Raw genomic sequence first — 24,910 nt, 5'->3', positions numbered from 1 at the left:
CATCCTACCAAAAACAGGTACAAAGAGCAACAGGCTGGACTGCTGTCACAGCTCAACCATGATATGAAGCAGGAATGGTTATCTTCTATGTCTAAAGATCATACCTTTGTTATGGAGGTGTAAGACATAAAACTGCTTTCTTTACCTCTAAAACCACTTTCTAAAAATAGGGTATGCACCCCCAAAACCATACGTGCACAAAGGGTATCATAGGTCATTAGAGATGTAGAAGGGATTCAGAGAGTGAGGATGATATGCAGGATAAATACTCTTAAAAAAGATCAAAGTTTTCTCCTGTGTGATGGCACAGTATCAATGTCAATAATCACTCAGGATTTCAGACAGGTGACCTGGAAGAGATGGCTGAAGACTCTCCAAACGACTGCTCAACTCAGTGAATTTCAGATGTCAGCAGGTTAAACTTCAGCATCTGAGCTAACCAGTGACATGGTCACTTGCTCAAATTAGGCATCCTAAAATACATTCTACCCACAAGCTACCGCATATTTTCCAGAGAGGTGCAGATGGACACTTGGGAGCCACAACACAGGCTAAATATATATATATATATTTAAAAAAAAAAAAAAAAAGGAAAACAAACATTCTGCTAACCACAAGTTGGCAGAAAGGACTGTTGAAAATCCTGTCCCTGAAGAGCTCATGAATAAAGGAAAGAAGCTCTTTGGAAAGAGAGAGGGAGCTTGTGAAAACGGAAGTGAACCACATCTTTATCTGTTATCACCAGCCTGAAGCGTTAACCGCTCTTTTATTTTGTTAAAACCATTACATGTAGGAAAAAGGAAACCACTCCTTTGTGAAGACTTTGTTTTGTTGTTTTATTAAAGAACAAAAGCCATTTCAAGTTACCACTTGCTGATGTTTTGTTTCTTGAACAGTAGCATGAAGCCTTGTGGTACTGAAACCCAGCTGACACATCACCTTGGCACTTTAAGCAGTAACATCCAAGTGGTATTTCATTTAGTTTGCAAAATCAGGTGCTTAAGGTTTGCTAAAGGCAGATCTGCAATCTTAATTCATCCTTTTGTGTGTACAGACTGGAATCAGGCAGAGTTTACAGGCTGTGTCAAAAGGAATGGATGGGGCATATTAAAAATTACATTAATTGTTAAATTTTACTTTGTGATATGTGACTAAGAAGGTCAGATCAGCTGTATCAGGCCATATCAAATGTCCAAATTTAAGTAGTCACAGGTTGGGTTGCAACAGTCTGGTGAACACACAGATACATCGCACATTTTTAGTAATGTCTGTTACCAACAGTAATTCTCTCAAAAGCAGGACATGGGTCCGTGTTAGAGGAATTCCTGCCAACAAGAATGTGAGGATGAAAGAAGTTGTCGTGATAGAAGCACATCTTTATGCAGAACAGCAGATGTCAGAGTGTAGGCACACAAGTGGGGAAACTGAGTCAGACAATGGAGAGGCAGGAACATCATCGAATAGGGGGGTCATTCTCAATGACAGAGACACCAGGCACTGACACTGGAGGACTTGTCATGACAAGACGTGGTTAGCCGGTCTCATATCCACCCCATATGGAAGAAGAGTGATTAAGTGCATCCCCCTGCTCTCAAGTGATCCTCCCTCTCCTGCCCCACAGGTGGCAATGTCTCAGCATCATTCCTGCTGCTCCCAAAACCACCTCTGGGTTGGACGTTGCTCAAAGCAGAAAAGAACTGATCTCTTAGGACCTGTATAATGCTTCTCGTGGGATGTAGGCCAAAGTTCTTCCATTTTCTGCTGGACGGCTTTCCTCCACCTCAGCAGTTAAATGTGTCACGGCGTTGTCATTTGAAATGGACAGATTGCAGAACACCAGAAATAGCAAAGCATCATCAGTTCAGTTGCTGAATGACACGAGGTACTAAGAGTGATGAATCTTTCCTACCCGGACAAGAAATGATTGATTTGAATAATTGCTCGAGAATATTCACATGACACTTGAACACAGTCACTGTCATGATTACCAATGTCTCTGTTCCTCACAGCAAGTCTATAATTGGCAGGAGTGTCTCAGATAATTTATACAGCAACAAGATTTTCACACTTTCCCAGTTCTGGACAGTTGCTAATATTTCATGAGACAGTCACTTTATCATACAAGGGAGGTTTCACAAGCTTTTGGCACATCTGTTGATGCTGACTGTCACTGAATTTCTCAATTTTCCTGTCTTTTTTATTCATTGTCACTAGTAGCTACCTATTCCTTTGAATTGTAGAGGTTTGTATTTAGCTGTGGTATTAGATTAGTGCAAGCCTTTTTCTGTATTTAAGAACATCCACTTGAAGTCCACATATGAATGTCTTCGCAACCCCGCTACGAGAGAAAGCTCCTTTTTTCTCAAATGCCTCAATAGCTTGCCTGTACGATGTTGTTAAATAAATGAATGGCTAAATAAGTAAGGTGTTTGCTTATCTGTCCCACATTCCAAACTAAGCAGACAACTCCAAAATCAAGCAGAAGTTGTCACCACTCCACAAGGAGCCAGAAAAGAGCTACCCTCTGTCACTTTGCTGTCACACTAGCACAGATTGTCTCATGCCACTCACTTCTGCAGTCAGTGAGATCCGATTGCTAGTGGCAGAAAGCAGGGGTCGGTGCCCTGGTAGTGGGACTAGTAACTCTTTTTGTTCTCTTAACATCACCATTAAACTACCAGATAGCTTTAATTGATATTCTTAGAAGTGCTTTCAGTACCTCTTTCTATAGAATAGTCATGGTTTGAAAGACATGGACCAGTTGGAGAGGGGCCTGAGGAGGCCACAAATACGATCAGAGTGCTGGAAGAGCTCTGCTGTGAGGACAGGCTGAGAATTGGGGTTGTTCAGCCTGGAGAAGAGAAGGCTCTGGGGAGACCTTATTGCAGCCTTTCAGTACTTAAAAGGGGCCTGTAAGAAAGATGGGGACAGACTTTTTAGCAGGGCCTGTTGTGATAGCACAAGGGGTAATGGTTTTAAACTAAAGGAGGGGAGATTCAGGTTAGACGTGAGGAAGAAATTTTTTACAATAAGGGTGTTGAAACACTGGCCCAGGTTGCCCAGAGAGGTGGTAGATGCCTCATCCCTGGAGACACTCAAGGCCAGGCTGGACAGGGCTCTGAGCAACCTGTTCTAGTTGAAGATGCCCCTGCTCATTGCAGGGGGGCTGGACTAGGTGACTTCTGAAGGTCCCTTCCAACCCAAACTGTTCTATGATTCTATGGTTTGCCTACTTGTTTAATAGCACGTGTGCTCATTTCACCTCATTTTACTTGCAACACGAGAAACAAAAGCTTAACCTTCCTTGGCAACACCAGCAATTACCCAGACCTTGGGCTGGAGGGGTGAAACACCAGGATCAGAGCAGCACTTTCAGAACACCGAGTGCCCTCATTGGCATGTAGACACGAATCACTTCAGCGGCAGCGTTGCTCAGCGGCAGATTTTTTATTTCTTTTTTTACTCTTGCATCAGTGTGTGAAAAATTGATACCAGGGGGTAGGTACTGATGATTATACAGCTATTACTGGCTGTCAGGTACTCCAGAGAGTGGGGTCACTGCTTGCATTTTCCAAATGAGAGACAGTTTAATGAAATCTTGCTCTTCGGAGGCAACGAAGTGTCTATCCTCTCCAAACAAATTCATACACCTGAGGTAGAATGATATGAATATGTATAATTTCTTTAGTGAATTACATGAATTTGTAAGAGAGGTTTGAGGCATGTAGCACTTCCAAAATCTCTCATTCAGCTCTCTCTACTGCCCGCATTTAAAATATGCTGAGCCGATGTGCAGAGAGTTACATGATGCCTTTAGTCCCGAATGGCTTCACTGATGCTTTTTGGCTGAAACGGTGTTCTTTGGCAGGATGATCATATAGCAGCACACTCCATGGACATCGCTTGTTACTTCTTACAAGACTTCAACCACTGGTGCTCAACCAGTTTTACACACTGGCTGGTTGTCCCACAAGCTCTGTTGAGCTGTGACTGCATCACAGGCAGAATGCCCCATCTCTTGGGCTGTGTGTTTCCCTGCCCCCACCTAATCAAATTTACAAAGCTGACATTTAAAAAAACATCTGGGTAGCTCGATCCCAGCAAGATCCTGCCAACACCTTGTGTAGATGCTTCCATCTGTCCTGGTCTAGGAAGGTTAACAGCACCACTGCCCACCAAATATTCATTTGTGCATCACAGACATAGTGAAAACCGAGGGAGGGCAGAGGTGATAGGTAAACAGACAAAAGAGCTGAGGCAACATTGCACACAAACACACACAAAGAAGCTGCTGGATCTAGTTGACTTCAGCTGAGCAAGCCTTGGAATGCTGCAGTCCAGCATGTTGAAACTCATGAGCAGGGACATCAGCACTTCTGCTGGATGGGGGCAGCTTCCAGGGATCAGGCCTTCTGATATTTTCTCATTCAAAAAGGTTGCACATACAAAGGGAGCTATAAGCCAAGTGCAGAAGGTGAGGTAAGGATGTGTAAGGTGGAAACATTTCAATATTTGCTTTAGGCTGGAGACATAGCTCTATCAGACTATAAAAGGTGGCTCAACTTTTTAAGTCCTACTTGTGAGCCCATCCTCTGTCCATGTCTCTGAAGGCTAATTTATTTCCTAAGCAGTCACCTCAGACGTGGTTCAGGCAATCTAAGTGTTTGATACCATGCTGAAACTCAAGTTGAGGCTAGGTCTCTAGGGGCCATTAGAGCAGCTGAGAATGTCTTTATACGTCCCATGTCATATCTACCAGCCCTGTGCAGACGTCTTGGGCAACCCAAGCTGACTAAAATGGCAGTAGGCACTCACATCTGGGCACCTGAAGTGACTGTCTCCTCCACCAGCATATTCACATTGCTTTCACTGGGTATCCCCTGTCAAACCTTGTGTTAAGGAAAACACTTCCCTACCCCTTAGAGGTGGTAGGCTTAAACAGACACGTGTCTATAAACTTGATACTCCAAGCAAAACAAATGAACTACTTTACATAAAAAGTTTATCAGATTATGCTATTTTCCTGTTGCAGATTATTCTGAAGCAGACATGACGATATATCACCACAATCCTATGAATATTTCATGGGAACACATTTCAGCTTATGAGTGTTCTTTTTTTTTCTCGAATGATTATGTCTTTGTCTTTGGCCATCCATTGTCTGTGATACGTGACTGGCCACTTAATTAAAATTACTGTAATGTCTGGCTTTTTGACTGGTTCATTAAATATTTCATAACAAGGAGGAAAAGTGGCACTGCAGATGGCATTTATGTGAATATGCAAGCAGGTATTTGTGAAATCTTAGTCAAGATTTCTACTCGCAAATGCTTTGGGAAAATTAATGGAGATCTCTAAACATTGTTGAAATAAATAGTGAGCTTTTATTCCAACAAATTTTAATAAAAATTATGACAATTATGATTATTTTGCACTGTCGCTCTAGTTATAAGGGTGCGGATCAAGCATTCTAAAGTTTCTCTAGGGCTGGAGTACAACTGACAAACCTAACAAGAAACAGAGTAGATGGGATCTCTTGCAGTGGATTTCATTAGCATCATAGTTCTTGATCAAACTCTGGAAAACGAATCTCAGAAGCCTGGCATTTGCCTTATTAGTGTATATGAGCTCAGCACTAAAATTCACAGAGACCATACCAAAATTAAACTTAGAGTACCAATGAGTATTTCTGAAAAACCTCAGTTCTTGTATATATCTCTTGTAAGACAAGTTAGTGCTTCGGATCAGTAGCTACAAAATTTGAAAGACAGAAAAAGAGGCTGGAGGAAGGAGTACTAAGTAACTAAATTTTATTTCCCCCAAGCGACTATCAGCTTCTCAGAGGCAAACATTTAAACGGTTAAACTTTTACATTCATTTCCTGCACGCATGTTTAGCACTCCTATCACTCTGGGAGCATTTAATTACGCATACAAACGCCCGCTAACGTGAAATATGCTACCGAACCACTAACTGTCCTTCTCATCGACTGAAAGCACCGTGCGTGTGTGGAAATGGAAAGCTCCCCTGTGAAATCAAAAGCCTTGGTGAAGTCAATGACAAGAAGCCCCACTGACTTTGGGAGAGACTGGATCAAGCAGAGGTGCTGTACGCACACACGTCCAAGTGCTCGGTCGATCTGACTTCTTTGATCAGACTCAGCATGTTCTTGATGATCTATTCAAGCCGTAATAATCTCAGGGTTGCTTTGGTGAAGTCTGAACTTACCAAACCCTACCATGTCAATGTGACCTGACTTGGTTGTCACGCTTTCACAGAATCACAGAATGGTTGAGGTTAGAATGGACCTCTGGAGATCATCTAGTCCAACCCACCTGCTAAAGCAGGTTCACCCAAAGCAGATCACACAGGAATGTGTCCACACGGGTTTTGAATGTCACCAGAGAAGGAGACTCCACAACCTCTCTGGGGAGTCTGTTCCAGTGCTCTGGCACCCTCAAAGCAGTTTCCTCTCACATTCAGACAGAAACACCTGTACTTCAGTCTGTGCCCATTGCCCCACATCCTATTGCAGAGCACCACTGGAAAGAGTCTGGTCCCATCTTCTTGACACCCACCCTTGAGATATTTATAAACACTGATGGAATCAATGGGTGGGAAGGAACCTTCCTCTGGAAAAGGTGCGGGTGTCTGCTATCTGTCAGGTTTTTCTGGTAGATTTGAAGCCATGTACTCATAATAAGGATGATTGCCCTCTGCTTTAGCATCTACATTCTGAGTGGAAGGAGCCAAGAGGCCAGGGAGTGCAGGCAGCAAGCGGGGAGGCTCTTGGGCAGAGGAAGGCTGAGAGTCAGGGAGGGACCCTGAGGGACGGCGAAAGGTCAGTGTGGGAAGGCAGTTGGGAGGACTGCAGGAGGGTGAGGTAGAGGCTGAAGGAGATTTGAGGAGGAGATGAGGAGCAGTGAGTGAGTGATGCTGGTGACTGGGAGAAGCAAAGGGGTTGAGGAAGCTGACTGGGCGGCCTGGGGAGAAAGGCGTGAGGGGAACCACCACCGGGCTGAGGGATGATTGGGACCGGCTAGAGGGTCTGTACCAAAAACCGCACCAGGGAGCCCATCCTGAGGGGACATGGCACCCAAGCAGCCCCGAACTACACCCCCCATAACGCCTTTCGCAGCGCTCGGCACTGAGCATGCGCGGCAGCCGCCGCTCTCCCGAGTGCGGCGGGCGAGGGGCCGCCCGTCCCCCTACCCACCGCCGCCGAGAGCGCGGGGGAGGCGGTGCCGCTCGGGCCCGCCCCGCCGCCGCCACGGCCCCTCTCGGCTGACAACGCCCGCCTGCGAGGAGGTGGCGGCGCCGCCCGCCGCGGGCGGGGAGGCCGTGAGGAGGCGGTAGGGGCCGGGCCGAGCCGAGGGGGCGGTTGCTGCCGTTGGCGCCGCGGGCGGCAGGTGAGGCGGCGCGGGGCGGCCGTGGGGCGGCGGCGGCCCGGGCCGGGCACCAGCGAAGGGCGGTTCGCGGGGGTCGTCGGCGGCTACCGCCTCTTTCCTGAGGGGAAAGTGGGGTCGGGGCGGTGTCTCTGGTGATCGGCGGCGACTCCACAATGGGGAGGCACGGGGCGGAGGTGGGAACAAGCCGGGATTTTCCCCCAGAGCTCCCCGCAGAGTTGCCCAGAGCGGAGCTGACCCCTTGGACGTGGAAAGCTTTCTGCTTCAGAGCCGGGGAGTGAAAGCGATCCGACAGCAGGGGCAGGCGGGGCTGTGAGGGTTGGTTCTTGCCTGCACCGTTGAAACGCGGTTCAATTAAAACTCAAATAACCTCCCTAGAGGTCAAAGACGCTGCAGGTTTAAAGCCTACCAGGGCAAGTAAAGATGTAATTATGTTCTCCTGACAGTTTTCCTTGATGGTTGAGTGCCTTGGGAACCCCCGCAGACACCTGTCTTCAGCTTTGAAAGCTTAGCAGTCCTTGTGAATTTGGCCCCAGTGGATACCGGTGCTGAATTTATTGCATCCTGCCCCTTTCAATTATTGTGTGCTGACTAAGCATGGTGGAAAAGTTTCTCTTGCATATGTCAGCTCAGGGTGCGTTGTACATGCATGCTCTGAGGTCAGGCTTACCCACTCTGCGTGTGTCTTCCAGCTTCCTTACAGCCCCTCTCAATTAACCCAATGTTTTAATGGGTTATTAAGATAATGGCTGCTGCTTTGAAGAAAAAGAAAAAAAAAAAGAAAAGGGAAGAGGCATGCTCTTCTCAAGTAATAAAAATAATGACTGTATCTGAACAACTGGTAAAAGGAAGGGAACATATTGGTGTTTTCACACCAGTGCCATAGTTGGATAACTATTGACAAATGCTGACTTTTAAACGATGACTGCTGATTCAGGAGAATATGTTGACTTTGGTAATAAAACAGTAATGGCTCTTTTAATAGCGATCTCAAAACACTTGAATTGATAGATTGGCTTGTTAGCTCAAGTCTTGACTTAGCTGAGAACCAGAAGAGCTCTTATTCTCTGGGAGGATCTTCTCCCCCAAACAAATCTGACATATGCTAAACTCATCAACTGTAAGACAGGGTGTTTATTTTGCAGTATCATTTACAAAAATGTGGTGGATACCAAATGCATGAACTAGATACAGAAAACCAGCTTTGCAGTCTGCTTTTCTGCAAGAGTGCATTTTGATGGGTTTATGATTGCAAGGTGACAGTTTTACTTGGAGTCTCAATTTTGTGTTCCCTATGAGAGCAGGTCACATTCAGTTACTGTTCCCCGGAGTTTTTAAGAGATTTGTATCTGGCCTGTGTTCTAACACAGCAAGGTCTTTAGGAGATGTTTTAAAACAGAGAGACTTAGAGATCTTCCACTAGTAAAGCTATCATTTTATTCAAATAAACAAATACATAGATGATTCCTCCCAGCAAAAGAACCTGCTTTTTATTTTAAATGGCTTTTCGAACCAGAGCGTGTCTCGGCTGTGAAGGAGCAGATTTTTCTAGGAGTGGTGGGAGCCAGGAGGAATCACGAAAAGGAAAGTGGCACAAAGGAAAGCATTAAACCGCAGAGCTAGAACCATATCAGAGGTTCTGAGCTGTACAGACAAAATTTTGCCTTCTCACACTGTGGGACAACAATTTATTTGATTGTTATCCATGATGGTCACAAAATTCAGTTTTATGGTTCAGATTGAGGGGCAGGATGGGTCTATGGGTCCACAAAGCTCAGGGAGAAGTGGGCTAGGAAGGGTAAGTGGAGTTTGGGCAAAATGGGCAAAAAACAGGGACACTTTCCTTGTTTTGCTGGTTGCCTTCCTTGGAAAACCAGTGACTGTTCCTGAGAGACCTTGCACAGTTGGCACAGAACGCTGACTGAGGGTTGGTGTTGGTCAGTGGTTCTGCTGTGCTGGATGAATGCATGACATGGGACCCTCTTCCTTCTCCTTTTAGGTCTTCACCCCTTTCCTTCTCCTTCTGTGGTAGGACGTGTTCCCTGCTCCTCCTTCAGCACGCCACCTGCTCCAACACCATTCTGACTTCTTTCCCCCACAACTGTCTCTCCCTGTCCTGGCAGTCAACTAGTAGGTGCTGGAAGAAAGTAGGCTTCTTTCTTTGCCCTCCAAGCATGCAGACTGGGCCTGGCGGCACAGGCCGTGGAAATGTGGCCACTCACATTCGGTCACACTAGACAGCCCTCAGCTCTGCCTGTGCTTGGAGCAAGCTGTGAGCGGGGCATTGAACTCAGCACAGTGAAATTTAAACTTCAAGTTTTCAAAGCCAATTACTGGATGCAATCTGTGTCTGACAAGCTTCAGTTTCATTAGCTGCCTCCCAGCAGTATCGAGCTGCACAGCTCACCTTTGCAGAGATCAGATTCTCCTCTGTGATGTTATTAGGTATTTTTAAAAATAGCTTCATCAGTCCACTTTAAAAGAGCTGGTCTGCTCTGATAACAGTGCCTGCTGGTGCTTTTCCAGATAAGGAACTTGTCACTTTTCCTCCAGTCATACATGCAGCTTCTGCCCTATTTAGAATAAAGCTTAAAAAAAAGACTACAAAGTAACCATCAGTCTTGTGTAAAGATTTGTGTGTTTGGTTTAGGAACAACAGAACACTCCTTATTTAACTACTTTGGACAGTATTGGTTTATGAAGAATATAGGATTAACATAAATGCAGAGTTGAAGGCTTCTTCAGGATATCTTTATCATAAGATCTCTTATATAACAAAATGACAACAGGCATGAGATCTCCTTTTTTCTTCCAGTCTCAATGAGAAATTCATTAGCTTTTAAAAGGGATCTGAAGTACTACATTGTACATATATGTCCATAATCTATAGGGCATTGGGAAGCAACCAGATTAAATAGTTTAAAAAGCAATTTCAATCTCTTTTGAGGATCTGAAAAGTAGTTTGTGCTTGTGCACACAAGGAGTGTCATGGGCAAGCTGCAGTTGCGTGACTTACTTAGTAATTCATTCTACAGTGATGTATGCAGGAGCAATGTTTGAATTTAGCAAGTTCTTTGATGTTTTGTGAGCGGATGGCATTTTTAAAAAGGTCTGTTAATTCTGTGGGAATTTGGTAATGGCTAATTGCTGGGGGATTGGAAGAGAGTAGCAGTTGAAGCTCCTGGCATCTCAGCTTGCAAAAGAGAGGCAGCCCTCTGCAGCATCTTTTGTAAGCTACGATCTTAGAAATCCTTGCTCAAGAATATTCACTGGTGTCCTCAGCATAAATTGGGAGCTTGTTGATCACTCTTGATTAATTGAACTGTGCTTCATGAACGAGCTACATACTATTACAGGAAAAAAGCCCTGGGGATGTCATGGATGTAGGACCCAGTGCACTATGGATTATCATAGGAAAGCCCTTTGTTTTTGCACTGGGCATGTCATGGATGTAGGACCCAGTGCACTGTAGATTTTCATAGGAAAGCCCTTTGTTCTTTCCCTCTTTGTTATTTGCTTCTCAGTTCCTTTCTTTTTCCTTTCTCTGTTTCTGTCTCTTTCACCGTGCCTTTGACTCAAGTCTATTAGTGTACTTTAAGCACTTGCCTAAATGTTTGCAGCATAGGATGTAAGTACATATTTGCATCGTCAAAGGATCACATTTCAAAATTACAACTTTTGCTTTGAACAAGAAGGAAAAAAGGTTCCTGGTTGCTATGGTAATGAGTGCTATATAAATGCCTATAAATAAATAAACAGCTGACTCTTTGGCTTCAATTTGCAGTATTTTTGCTTTACTAATGAGATATAATTAAATATCAAAATGGGAGGAGGTTATATTTTACCAGTTTTATTAAATGTGTATTATTCTTATGCCTTCTGTTTTACAGTATTTCTGCTGAAAACAATTAAATAATAAGTTTGTTCTTTCTCTCTTAGAAAGTTAATGTTTTGAAAAATCTTAGTCTAGTATTTATGGAAAAAACAGTTAGATACCAAAAGGCACTCCACTAAAAAGATGGTGTCCATTTTAAGTTTAATCAGAACATACTTTTTGAGCTAAATGCATATTTTTCTGTAAGAGACTATTATGTGCCTTCACAACATTTAAGTTCCAGTCATAAGTGTCTGTAAATGTAATTATGTTCCTCTGCAGTGTTTGAAACCCCACCAGAGCATAATAGCAAAACTTGAAAATGTCACTGACTATTGCGCTAAAATAACAAAGGTAGAGTAAAAAAATCAGATATTCGTTGTTGAGGTTTGAGGAGGAGGGGAGAATTGACTTTTTGTAAGCCTCATGTTCTCAGCTCCATGATGTAAAAGTAACTTCCTCTCTCTGCTAAAGGTGATAATTGTGAAATGGATTGGATGGAGACAATAAATTGCTTCTTCAGAAGTCAGCAAGTAGCCATCAGCCATTGCTAAAAACACTCTTTTCATTAGCAATCTGTGTCACCCAGTCCACTCACTTGCAGTTTCTGAAGCGTGACTGCAGCCTAGTTCCACACCTGTGCACTGGAGTATTCCCACTCGCAGACGTTTCTCACTCAGAAAACGGGTGCACTTTGTTTAACAGCAAACAAGAACTTGTAATGGAAGGAACTTTCCTTAGGGGAAGAAAGTATTTATCATGTACAGGAATACTCCTTTGTTAAGGGCTTAGTCTAGTTTCTTGGTCGAAACTGATTTTGCTGTGGAGTGCAGCTGGGGCACTGGCAGGAAATAGATCTGCTCTCTCTAATAACCACGGTCACAACTTTGTATTCAAGGAAACTCAGATTTCCAAAGAACTTTGAAGCACTATCCTGTCCTGTTAAATGTCTGGTAAAATAACACCATGTTTTTCACTGTCTTTGTTCCCTCTGTGCATTCAGATTCGTATCTACTTGCTTTAAAAATTTCGATTATATTTGACTAAAACACCTTTTACTTCAGAGCACGTGTAGTTGGGAGGACAAGGATAGGCAGTGTTTTTTTACAGTTACAGACAATTACTTTACACAGAGCAAAACTTGGACGTCTGCACACAGCTGTTGAAGGTAGGAGCAGAACAGGAGCAAGGAATGGTGGGTGTCCCTGAGGGTCTCACTTGAGCAGTGACAGCCTGTGCAGATTTGATTTATGTTTCATAGGCCTGTCACTTTTGTCCCAGCCAAGCTGCTGCTGTGGCTATGCTGGTGCCGCTTACCTGAAGACCAGTGACAGCATCAGTGTTTCCTTGGCAGTGAATTAACCCCAGAGCTGCCTCTCAACCTGGTGCTTTGTGCCATGGGACTGTGCTGACATCGGAGAGAGTGATACAGAGTCCTGACCCTGTTCCTGCCTCAGCACCATGTTTTGTGTGGGCTTGAAACCAGAATCAGGAGCAGGTTGTACTCTCTACCTATTGGAATGTGGTTTGAGCTTTGTGTGTATCAAAGGCATTTTACTTGCATTGAGGTAAGGCCTGGACAGTCAGCGTTTAACCTGCAGGTCTCAGCTGCCTTCACAGGATTGTGTGGCTGGCAGTGGACATGGCAAACCAAGGTCTGTCCCAAAAGGGCCATTGCAAAGGCCGATGAAGACTGTAGGCAGCCTGAACCCAAACAGAATCTGTGCAGCCTACAAGAGCAACAGGGAGATGGGAAGGGTGACAGACAGGGAGCCTTGGAAGTGCTCCAAGTTTGCAGCTACTCCCAGGGATAACCTCTTGGGTTTGGTGTACCTGGAGATCATGTTGATGCTGTAGCAGGACCAGGCTCCAGAGTCATTGAGAAAGTTTTCTCAATTGGAAAGCACCATTATCGCTAGTATATACTACCTTTCATGGAAGTGGCATCTTTATTTAGAAGCCTTTGCTTACGGTATGAGGATTAAATACACATATTGATATTAATGACAGGACCAACAGGTGAGTACAAGAGGCGCAGCTACTGCGTGTCTCCTTTTCCTGCATGGATAGGGCAAAGGGTGAAACGGTGCATATACCATTTTTTTTTTTCCACGTCTTCAGAAGTTCTGCTTTTCTCTGTGTATTTTTTTTTCTTTCTTTAAATTTTTTCTTCTTCTTCTTTTTTTTTCTTTTTTTTTTTGTGTGTGTGTGTTTTAATGGATGGATATGATCCAGGACCATCTGGTGGAATTTGCTGTTGTCACATCTAGGTTTTCTGATGTATTGCCTGTCAAGTTATATTGTATGTTCAGATGAGTTTCTCATATGATGTGCTGACAACTGCTGACAGCCCTGAAATGGGAAGTTGGAAGCCTGGGAGAAGGAAGAGAGGGGCAGAATTAGCTTTAAAAATGTAACCTTGATTGTTCTTGATTGGTGGGATTTCATTTCTGCTACCTATGGTTCCATTCTTTAGTAAAGAATGGTAAATGAGTGAACTTTAAACGAAGTGCATCTAAGTGCACCTAAGGTACTGTAATTAAACTTGGAAGGTTTATAGTCCACTATAAATTTTATTGTTGATTTTTTTATCTCTTTGGCACTGGGTTCCTCACGTAATCTTTCTCTGTTCTTAACTCTCCATCTGTAGACACTCTCTTACTTATTTAGATTGTGGCCTTTCTTTCTTCCTTTAGTCCTTATTCCTTCCCCAGTCCCTCCTTAAAAAGATATCAAGGTGCTTCTGCTTTTATTAGGATACCATGAGGTATCCTAATAATCGTAGTATCTCAGTATCCTAATCCTAAATCCTAATAATTCTGTAGAAAAATGAACTAAGATTTTTGACTAATCAGTATTAATGTTTGCAAACAGATCATATGTACGAAAGCAATAAGCAACTCTGAAATAACTACAGTAATTATTTTCTTGCTGTTGTAATACTGAAGTAATTAAGTAAAGCGGGTTTTTTTGATGTAGAGGTCCTCAGTGCAATTGCATTTCCTCACACGTTGACAAAGATAATGCTGTACTTTGTAAAGCAGAATCCAAACAATCTATAAACAGGTCGATCTTTTTCCTCATTTTTTCTGCCACAGTTTGAAGCCCTGAGTAGTGATTAGGCTGGTGACAAGAAAAATTTCACAACTTGTTATCATTCTTCATTTTTTAATTGGCTAGATCAGTAAAGAAGTGATTTGTCTTTGAACTTTAAAGGTTCTTAGTTTATGTATTACTGGGAGAAAGCGTAGTACAGATATTTATGAAATGGTTGGAAGGAAGCCTGTTTGTAAGCAGAGGTGGGGTTGCACTGCAAAGGCACGTCCAGGTGTGGTTCTGAACGCGGGCTCTCCCACCTCTCCCTCTCAAAGCCATGGTGGTTATACTGGGCATTCTGCTCTTTAGGTCCTGCTGAAATGTTGATTAAGTGGGAAGTCACAGAATCACAGAATGGTTTGGGTTGGAAGGGACCTTTGTAGATCATCTAGTCCAACCCATCTGCTAAAGCAGGTTCATCCAGAGCAGATCACACAGGACTGTGTCCGGGCAGGTTTTGAATGTCTCCAGAGAAGGAGACTCCACAGCCTCTTTGGGCAGCCTGTTCCAGTGCGCTGGCACCCTCAAAGTCAAGAAGTTTCTCTTCATGTATAGATGGAACGTCCTGTGCTTCAGTCTCTGCCCATTGCCCCTCATCCTGTTGTTGGGCACCACTGAAAGGAGTCTGGTCCCATCTTCTTGACACCCACCCTTGAGATATTTATAAACGTTGATGACATCCCCTCTCGGCCTGCTCTTCTCCAGGCTGAACAGACTGAGCTCTCTCAGTTGCTCCTCATAATAAAGATGCTCCAGCCCCCTAATCATCTTTGTAGCCTGCTGATGGACTCTCTCCTATAGTTCCTTGTGCTTCTTGAACTAGGGAGCTCAGAACTGGAAACATCAGTCTAAATGAGACCTCACCGGGGCAGAGTAGAGGAGGGGGACAACCTCCCGCGGCCTGCTGGTTGCACTCTTCCTAATGCACCCCAGGGTACCATTGGCCTTCTTGGCCACGAGGGCACGTTGCTGGCTCATGGTCAACCTGTTGTAAACCAGAACTCCCAGGTCCTTCTGCATAATGCTGCTTTCCAGCAGGTCATTCACCAACCTGTACTGGTGCAAAAGTCACCCTCGGAAAGGAAAAAACGTCCTTTCCCTGGGGGTTTGAATCTGAACATGACAGTACTCAAGTTCAGGGGACTCTTGTTACAGTTTACTGAGGAAGAAGCTCAAAAGCTTTTACTTGTCTCTACTTAGTCCCGTGTCTCCTTGGTGCTACATCCTGACCTGGGAACTGTGAGTGCCCTTCTGTGGTAGATATAGGAAAAAGTAACCACTGTTTGTACTCGGATCTTCTGCAATTCCATACTTTGTGATAATCAGATAAGGAGACCTGGAACTGATCCAGCTCCTGTGCTGTTGTAGGGGAGGGCTTGGGGTTTGCAAGGGTCAGTATGAGGGTACAGCAGCTCTCTGTGATGGTGGTGGGTTGTGTTGCATGGAGCACTGTTCTTGTACTGACCAAACATCAGCCCTGCTACTGTCAGAAGAAGTGAACTTTGGAGGAAACCCCATAGATGGAGTATGGCCATATTCTCTGCCTGTAACATATTTGATAGCACTGCAGGGAGGCGAGGCTGGTCTTCGGTCCTTAACACTCTAGGCCAGCTTGCTGGGAAAAGGGTAATGAAGCAGGTCAGAAATGGGATGTGTGTACTCAAGCACATGCAGAAGGCTCAATACTTCTGGCAGCGTTCCCACAGGCCTGTGGCTGGGGAGCAGCCAGGTCATGGAGCACACTGTGCTGTTCGTTAAACGTATCCCAGTCCACAGATGCAGCCAAAATCATTTGGCCAGGCATAAAAGATGAGATCAGTTAGGAAGGTGAGCAATCCCGTCAGGAGAAACTTCTGAGAGGCGCTCGATGCCATCTAGCATAATGCTGGCTGTGTAGGGCATGTACTAGCCAGTGCCCCCTCAGGGGTTACCCGAGTCCATTGCAGCAAAAATTTCAACTCCTGATAGTGGAAACTGATGAAGATCTTAACACATCTATTCTGTTGTTTCAGATAGAGGCAGCTGCTGAATGGATCTGCAATGTGACTGACGTTGTGTGGTGCTTCATCTTTATTTCATGTGACGAGGAGGTGGGAGGGTGGAGATTACTTGAAGTGCCTGGCTAGCAACAGAACGTAATTTATCAGTGTTCATTTGTCTGGAGGGATACACAGCCCATATATAATTTAGAAACGTGTTAAAAAATAGGGAGCTGTTGTCTTTTAGAATCAGTGAGCACTCAGTTCTCTTGGTTTAAAATCTTGTTTCTGTGGCACATAAATGCACTGCTATGCATTTTATATTTATATTGTGTGTACGGTATGAGTGATATGTCTAAAATGAACCAAGAAAGTGTGTATAAATAGAATTGGTAAAACTAAGTCCTTCATAAACTCAGAGTAATGTGTATTTTCCATATTCATGCTGAAATAACTGGAACTGCGCATGGTTTTATCCTGCTCAGTTCTTCTGATATCACTTTTAATATAGGTGTTCTTTTCATATGTGATCAGTAAATGATTTTTTTTGTTTCTATTGCAGTAAGTATCTTTTCTCCCACTTTTTTACCTCCTCCCTTTGAGTCTTTTTTCCCTTTTTCTGATTCAAGCCTGGTGATGATATGCTAGAGCTAGAGTATCAGAGGGGGAAATGGGATATCAGTGTCCTTCACCTCGCGGTTGAGAAATCTATGTTTTTATTTTCTGCAGCGTACTGAGAGCAAGAGAAACGAGCAGGGTGTTGCCATCCTTTGTCACAGGCAGGATGATAAATTACACATGCTGGAAAGTTTAAAGATGTGTAAGAATGCGAATCCCTGTCCCACAGGACGTGTGGTTGGAAGTGCTGATCCAGCCAAGAGTTAAGCACGTGCTTAAATCCAAGCATAAGCGTTATTTCCATTGGGTGTATCTACCTGGCACCACACTTCATGGGGTAAGCAAAGCTCCTGCTATGAAGGGAGGATTGATTTGGCTTAGTGGCATGAAGAAGGGAAAGGAAATGAACCTTTTCCAGTCACCTGGAAGAGCCGTCTGTGAGTAGTACAGATGTTAGTCTTCTGTGTTACTGTCCTTGACTCTGCGGTGTGAATGGATGTAGATGGAAACCCTAATCATTTGGCGTTTACTACCTTACCATGCATGCATCCAGTTCTTCTCCTCAGTTTTCACGCTCTGCCCGTGTCTGCTAACCATGAGCAGAAGAACACCGTGTCTGTAGTAGGCAGTACTGTACTGTGGTGCCTCTGCCTACAAGGGCTGAAGCGTTAGAAGAGACTTAGGGAAGAAATGCACAAGTTTTCCTCCCTTGCAAACAGGGAAATATTTAGATGTTTTTGATAATTTACATTTCAACCTTTTTCACTCCTGCCTAGCATAAAGGCTTTGGATCTAAGCTCTGTACACTGGGTTACTCTCTGCCAGCCTGAGAAAAAAACCTTTTGGAAAAGTGGTTAAAGGAGGGTTGTTTTTCTTCTGGATGCTGATGGCAGAGTGGTCTAGATCCTTTCTTCATCTGCTTCTGATTCTGGTTGTCCTTTAGTAGAAGCACTCTTCTTGGCCCTGTTTTTCTTCACTGTAGTTAATTCTAATGCCAAGTTTTCTTGTTCCTTTAAATGTGATGGCACATGTGCTTTCTGAGGATGCAGCGCACTCTCTGCTCTGGGTGCTGTCTGCATGCTCCTGGTCATTATCCCCTTCTTGCTGGATTTGAGTTCGCATTCTAACTGAAGGGGAGACGTCATTTTTGTGTGCAGATGGAAATGTTTTTATTGTTGTTGGTTGGTTTTGGGTTTTTTTTGTTTTCTTTTTTTTTTTTTTTAGCACTGAATTAGATATCCCTCTTGCATCCTTGAGACTCTAAAAGAGATGGGGGGTGAGTTTTCCTGATGCACTGATTTTTATAGCATCGCTTGTTTCCACTGAATTACCTGCAACTGGTCCCACAGTGTTGCAGCTGGCACTGTGATTCTCACATCCATCTCCCGTGTTTTAAGTGATTTTGCTTAATTCATACAGTGCAATGAGGTGTCAGACTCATGATTGGAAATTCCTTAGTGCTTTACTGATAAGCGCAGATCAAAAAGATAATCTCCCAGTCTGGCCTTTTTTTCTCTGGAGCTGTCTTTGAAGGTTTCTCATTCTTGTGATGTATATCGTTTGTCCAAGCGCGTCTTCTTTTTGTTCTCTCTTCCCTTCCTACTTTTTTCGTTTCTTCCTTTCTTTTATTTCAATCCTATGTCTTCTGTATTCTTTTGGTTTGCTTTGTTTATGGTTGGTAAGAGACATGTCTGAGTTTAGGTATAGTTGGCTATTTGGGCTTGCCTTGGAAGTTTTCCTTAGAAATGTATGTGAAGGGTTTAATAGTTTGCCCCATTAGCTTTTAAAGCTTTATCCACTGACAGCTGAAAAGTTTCACTGACATTTGCCTTCCTGCCTGCAGCTTTCATTGCCATTTGACTGTCTCCTGCACCAGTTTGCTTTGTCATACCTACAAGAGGCTGTGCTACACAATTCTTGCATGTGGACCAAATGATGTTTCCCTCTTCCATTGTTAAATATTTTGCCTTTTTCTTTCAAAACACACATGCAAGTGTCCTCTCTCCTGGCCATTGACTCTGCCTTATAAAACTGAAGCAGAGATGTAGGTAATTATTGACAACCAGACCCCTCTGCACAGTTGGATCCAGGAGCTCCTTCTTCAGCTGCTAGCTGTTCTGAAGACCACACATGTAAAAAGGGGCTGAGGGACATTTTGATGTTAAAGCAAGGAGATTGAGATTAAAGATGAGAGGAATAAGATTTTATTTGCTAAGGTTTTGGGGTTTTTTTTGTATTTGTGAAAAAGTGTTTTTTGTAACATCCAGCTTACTTTCTAAAAATTCAACTGAGAAAAATGTAATTCTCAATAAAAATGGTTTCATTTTTGATCGCAAAGATTTCATTGTATATGGTGTTAATTTTCTTTCCATCTTTTTACTGGTTTACCTTAACAAAAGGATTACAGATATATTTTTGCTCTTGAGAGACTGGGTGTGATACAGTCTCTGTTTTAAACTTTTAACATGTAATTAGCAGGCAAAGATGTCTCTAAAGTCTGATCTGCCTGCTGCTTTGTTGCTCAAGGAGCAAAGAGGAGCTGAATTCTGGATTTGGGTCCTTGATTGCAGGCCCTTGTGCAAATTTGGCATAGGCTACTTCTGTTTCAGAGAACCATCTCTCTTTTCAGCTTAGAGCTGTGCAGATGCTAGGTTGATGCTTGCATGAAGCCAAGGAATTTTAATGGGTTCCCCAGCTGTGGTCTGTGTACCTCTTGTGTGAAGTGGGCTTACACACAGATCTTTCTTATTCATCTAGTTATGCTCTCTGATACAGTAATCAATGGAGCATATAGTTATTAAAATATTCCTTTATAGAATCATAGAATAATTTGATTGGAAGAGACCCTTAAGATCATTGAGTCCACCCATAACCTAACACTGGCACTAACCCATGTCCCTGAAAACCTCATCTCCGCATCTTTTAAAGCCCTTCAGGGATGGTGACTCCACCACTGCCCTGGACAGCCTGCACCGATCCCTGATAGCCATTTCTGGGAAGAATTTTTTCCCAACTTTGAAATCTTGTGGCTAGCATTGAAAAAATAAGCTTTACTTTCCCTTCTTAGAGCTTCCCATCTCCAAAACCAGCCCGTTTTTGGAGTGTTTCTGCTACATCCTTCTCAAAGCCATGCTATCAGTTTTTCATGGCTTTTGGAGCTAAAATTTCACCCATTATGTTTTAGGGCCCACTTTTGCATACTGTTCTCTGAATAACAGTTGTCCGTGACAACTTGGTTCCCTTCAGTGGTGTGCTAGTGTGAATGTGTCTTTTTCTAAAAGTGGTACCCATCTGAGAGTTTAGACCTTTATTCCTTTGAGCTCAGAAACCCATGAGTAGCTTTAAGCTGTGTGTGAATTTGTGATCACTGGTGACCAATGAAACATCTAAGCACAGTGTGTGTAAAGTATCTTGGGAATTGTAAATGCCTTGAAGGAATCTGAGGCCATCTGGCTTCTGTCCCTTCTTTCATCCCAGAAAAAGCCTTCCTTATTTTGGGTGTAGGGGCTTGTCTTAGATTGCTGCTGGTTTCTCATCTCCCAGCTGTCCACCTGTAGTATAAATTGAGTGGGATGTTTACGGTTTGTGAATTGAAATCCCTTTTTACTGGTAAGATTGGTTTCAAGTGTTTGCTCCCTAGGCAGATGAGCCTTTCACTCGTATGTGTGTGGACAAAAAGCCCTCTCCAGAAAGGTGTATGGCACCGGTTTCATTACCTCTTTTTTTGCACTGAATCACCATATCCTAAGCTCACTTGCATGAGCCAAACCAGACTTAGGCTGTTCCTGCTATGTGAATTTATTTCAATTTTGTTGTGAACCATCCACATTTTCCTGCTTATCCTTCAGAGTGTATGGGAGGAGTGGAAGGAGGGAAGAGGAGGAGGGATGGAAAATAAAAAGCTGTACAAAGATTAATTTGCTGTGTAATTTCTTTTAGAAGGAGGGAGAGACACACCTGGGAAAATCAGTTATCAGACCTCTGTGCACATAGATGAAATACTGTCCTTTCTAATGGACACTCGGGTGTCGTGCTGAGGCAATCACTTCCTTAGCACTAAAACTATATGACCAGATTAATTTTGAGGAGACAGGAGGTAGTTTCCTGTGCGTGTGCATTTTTACTGCCTTTAGCTAAGTTAGGGCCCTTCGTACTTATCACTTTTTAATGATTTGTTCTTACCCCTGCTCCTTGCTTCTGTTTATTTGTTCTTTACCACTTAGGTTATTACTCATTTTCATGCAGAGACCTGAGAGTTAATAGAAAATGAAGATTGGAGTTGCTCTCCCCTTCTCCTGTAAGGTTATTTGGGACAGCTTCACATGCATTTATAAATGACTTTGCAGCTTCTTGGCTTCTGACTGTGTTATGATTGTGTCAAAGGTACAAAATGAAAGCTGGGAAGCTAGCAGCTTATTGAAATTAATTTATTTAGATTTATAAAGCCACTGATTAATCATCTTTTAATCCAGGTATGAACTTAAGAGCAATATATAGGCTATATATTAATTGTAATCTTTTATATGAATTGTTTAGTAGTCATATATACATGTTATTTACCTAGATATATATTTAGCACAGAGGTCACAAAGTCAAATCAAGTTATTATTCAAAAAGTTCTATAGTTCTTGCTTAATTTATGTGCATGTCTTTGTCCTATTGGAACACAGGGCTCTTAGGTATGTGCTTGTCTTTAAGCATTGAATGTATTCAAGCAAATTAGAGAAGAGGGGTTTTAGTTTCTCATATTTTAGTTTTTATTTTAGTATATCTCATCACCTTGATGGTAAAAAAATGGTGCTTATTTTGTGTAACTTAATTCCTTGGCAAGATGATTGTTTTCTAATCATTCCTCAGACTCCGAGTCAGGTGCTTTCTCTGTTCAGATACTTTCTGCGTTGATACAGGTGCAGATTTGGTTCTTTGTAGTTGCAAGAGAGACTTTTTCTGGCTTCAGCTTTAATCCCTTGGCCTGGGAAGAAAGGTTGGCTACCTCAGCGATCTGTTCCTGTCAGCCTCCAGGACACATAAGCACCTCATTCTGCCATGGAGAGGGTGAAGCTGGGTAAGCCAAGGCAGGAAAGTTCTGCCTGAGGTGGTGTGTGTCTTTTCCCCCTTGCCCCTCTAGACTCAGGATGGCTCTCACAGCCTATGGCCAATATATATACATATATATATATTATGGGTCATCTTGGGGATTCTTTGCAAGTGAGAGGGTTCAGACCTGCTCCAGCCCTCCCTGTGCTTGGGTAATGCTGCAGAGCTTTCAGAATGGCTAGATGGCTTCTGTGAGGAACAGCTGCATCAGCAGCAATGCTAGCAGAAGGCTAGATGTGATGAAACACATCCTGAGGTAGGATGCTGCCTGCAGTGCCCTTGATGTCTTGAAATACTGTGTGAAGTGGCTGAAAGACCACTCTCTTCTTGGCTTTGCAAATATATGTTCATGCATCCAGAGCTGTACATAATGAGCAGGGGCAGATGTTTTTAGTAGCAGCTGTTTTGAACAGCAGTCGTTTTATCAGGCTGATGTTGCTCTTCTCTCAGTGACAGTCAGGTTACACTTCAGTTATTTGGAGAGACTCTTACTGCCAAATACTTGACTCAGCATTTGACTCAATAGAGGCAGCAGCTTTTGCGAGTGGAAAGCAACAGAAATGAGCTGCTGTGGCAGGGTTGGGTAAGGAATTTCCTGTCATTGAAGGGCCACCAGTGAATAGCAACTCTGTCAGTAGGTTTGCAAATGCTCCCTTCCCAACAGATACTTTTTGCTTTTTCTCTGAAACTTTCACTCTTTGATGTGTGTTAAATGTCTTAATCAACTATTTATGAGGCCATTGTAACCTCCATGGAGGTGGGGTGAGAAGAAGGGCTGTAGGGAAATAATGAATTGATTTATTTGTGGGATTTATGGGGCAAAAATTAACCACCTTATTTTTATTACTATTCAAATAAATATAACAGCAAGTCTTATAAAAGAAAACCAAACCAACAACCAAAAAAATCCAAAAAACAACAACAAAAAACCCCAAACCAAACAACAAAAAAACCCACCTCACATCAGGCTTGCACTTCTTCCTCTAGCTTCTGTGCCCTTGATAAATATGCCTAGTTTCAATAGTCCTCTATGAATTTTTAAGCTGCCAAGGGCATGAAGAAGTTCTTCCTAGCAATTGAACTGTGAATTGTTGCATGTAACACCTGGAAGAATTGGAATGGTTTTTTACAAGTAACTCAGTGTATTCATCACACTTTCCCTGTTGTGTGCGTTGGTTCACGTTGAAGCCGAGAAAGATGATTCATATTGCTTTCTTCTCTTCCCTCTGTCAGTAGCAGCAGTAGCCCTCAGAGCAACATTTGAAGCAGTAAGTGCCTGGCCCACAGCCATGTGTTACTGCTGCTCTGCTGGGCCCTCTGATGATACTGTAATCCGATGAGAGACAAGGTAAGAATTATTCTTTTCCACAGGGAAAATCGGACTAGGGTATTTAAGTACTAACAGAAAAACAATTTTAAGGAGGTGTTTAAATTGGCCAGCAGATATTTTTCAGTCCTAAGGCCTATGCTGTCAGGAAATACTGCTCCAGTATGAGTTATTTTAGATAATTCGTAAGACATTATGCTCTGTTCTGAATTTTCATGTGAATATTAGCACTCCTGGGATATGCTGCCAACGCAAAACATAGATGTTTTGTGTTCCCTTAGCATCAGTCTAAGTGGTTACACTAGAAGCGGGAGTATCCAGTGATCATAGAATCACAAAGTAGTTTGGGTTGGAAGAGACCTTCAGAGCTCATCTGGTCTTGAACTCGCTGCTGCCGGGCTTGGCCATGCTTACAGAGATGGATCATCCAGGAGGATTTCCTCTGGCTGCAGTTTCATATCTCATTTTAATTAGCGAAAGTGCAAGGAGCAGCCAGCTGCTGCAGGAGGGCTGCTTACCAACGCGTCCGAGGATGAAGAAGGACTGAATGGAGCATTTACCGTTGGCACACATGAGGTGTTGGAGCGGGAGCTGCAGGTTGTTTGGTGATATGGTTCCCTAGGGGATGGGACTTAGCAAGTGTGATAGTGACTTCAATGGAGTCAGAGCAATGCATGCTACTGTTATTTTCCATTACTTATAGCCCAAACTCACCCTCAAAAACCATATAGAATCATTTTTGCCAAGTCTTGGGAAACGGGAGAGGTGCCTGAGGATTGGAGGAAAGCAAATGTCACTCCAGTCTTCAAAAAGGGCAAGAAGGAGGACCCGGGTAATTATAGACCGGTCAGCCTCACCTCTGTCCCTGGGAAAGTAATGGAACAGCTTATCCTTGGTGTCATCTCAAGGCACATCAGGGATAAGAGGGTCATTAGGGGCAGTCAGCATGGCTTTGCCAAGGGTAAGTCATGCTTGACCAACCTCATAGCCTTTTATGAGAATGTAACAAGGTGGATGGATGATGGCAGAGCGGTGGATGTGGTCTACCTTGACTTCAGTAAAGCCTTTGACACAGTCCCTCACAGCATCCTCACAGCTAAATTGAGGAGGTGTGGTCTAGACAATAGAGTAGTGAGGTGGGTTGCAAACTGGCTTAGAGAGAGAAGCCAGAGAGTGGTGGTCAATGGTGCGGAGTCCAGTTGGAGGCCAGTATCTAGTGGAGTGCCTCAGGGGTCAGTACTGGGGCCAATATTATTCAATATATTCATTAATGATTTAGACGGGGGAATTGAGTGTACTATCAGCAAGTTTGCTGATGACACTAAGCTGGGAGGAGTGGCTGACACGCCAGAAGGCTGTGCTGCCATCCAGCGAGACCTGGACAGGCTGGAGAGTTGGGCGGGGGATAACCTGATGGAATTTAACAAGGGAAAGTGTAGAGTCCTGCATCTGGGCAGGAACAACCCCAGGTTCCAGTATAGGTTGGGGAATGACCTATTAGAGAGCAGTGTAG

At 43.5% G+C, this 24,910-nt stretch overlaps 1 protein-coding gene across 1 annotated transcript in view; it reads left to right on the top strand.

Annotated features, from left to right (window-relative positions):
- The first annotated feature begins 7,218 nt into the window (after positions 1–7,218).
- The window catches only part of POMGNT2 (protein O-linked mannose N-acetylglucosaminyltransferase 2 (beta 1,4-)), a 36,904-nt gene continuing 19,212 nt past the window's right edge, over positions 7,219–24,910 (top strand). Inside the window, exon 1 of the mRNA XM_065832639.2 lies at positions 7,219–7,409. The gene's annotated coding sequence lies outside the window, so the exon portion shown is untranslated. The remainder of the gene's footprint in view (positions 7,410–24,910) is intronic.

This window comes from Patagioenas fasciata, chromosome 2, assembly GCF_037038585.1.
Source record: "Patagioenas fasciata isolate bPatFas1 chromosome 2, bPatFas1.hap1, whole genome shotgun sequence".
NCBI lineage: Eukaryota > Metazoa > Chordata > Aves > Columbiformes > Columbidae > Patagioenas > Patagioenas fasciata.
The sequence above is the reverse complement of the archived record's forward strand: the minus strand, read 5'-3'. Positions and strand labels throughout refer to the sequence as shown.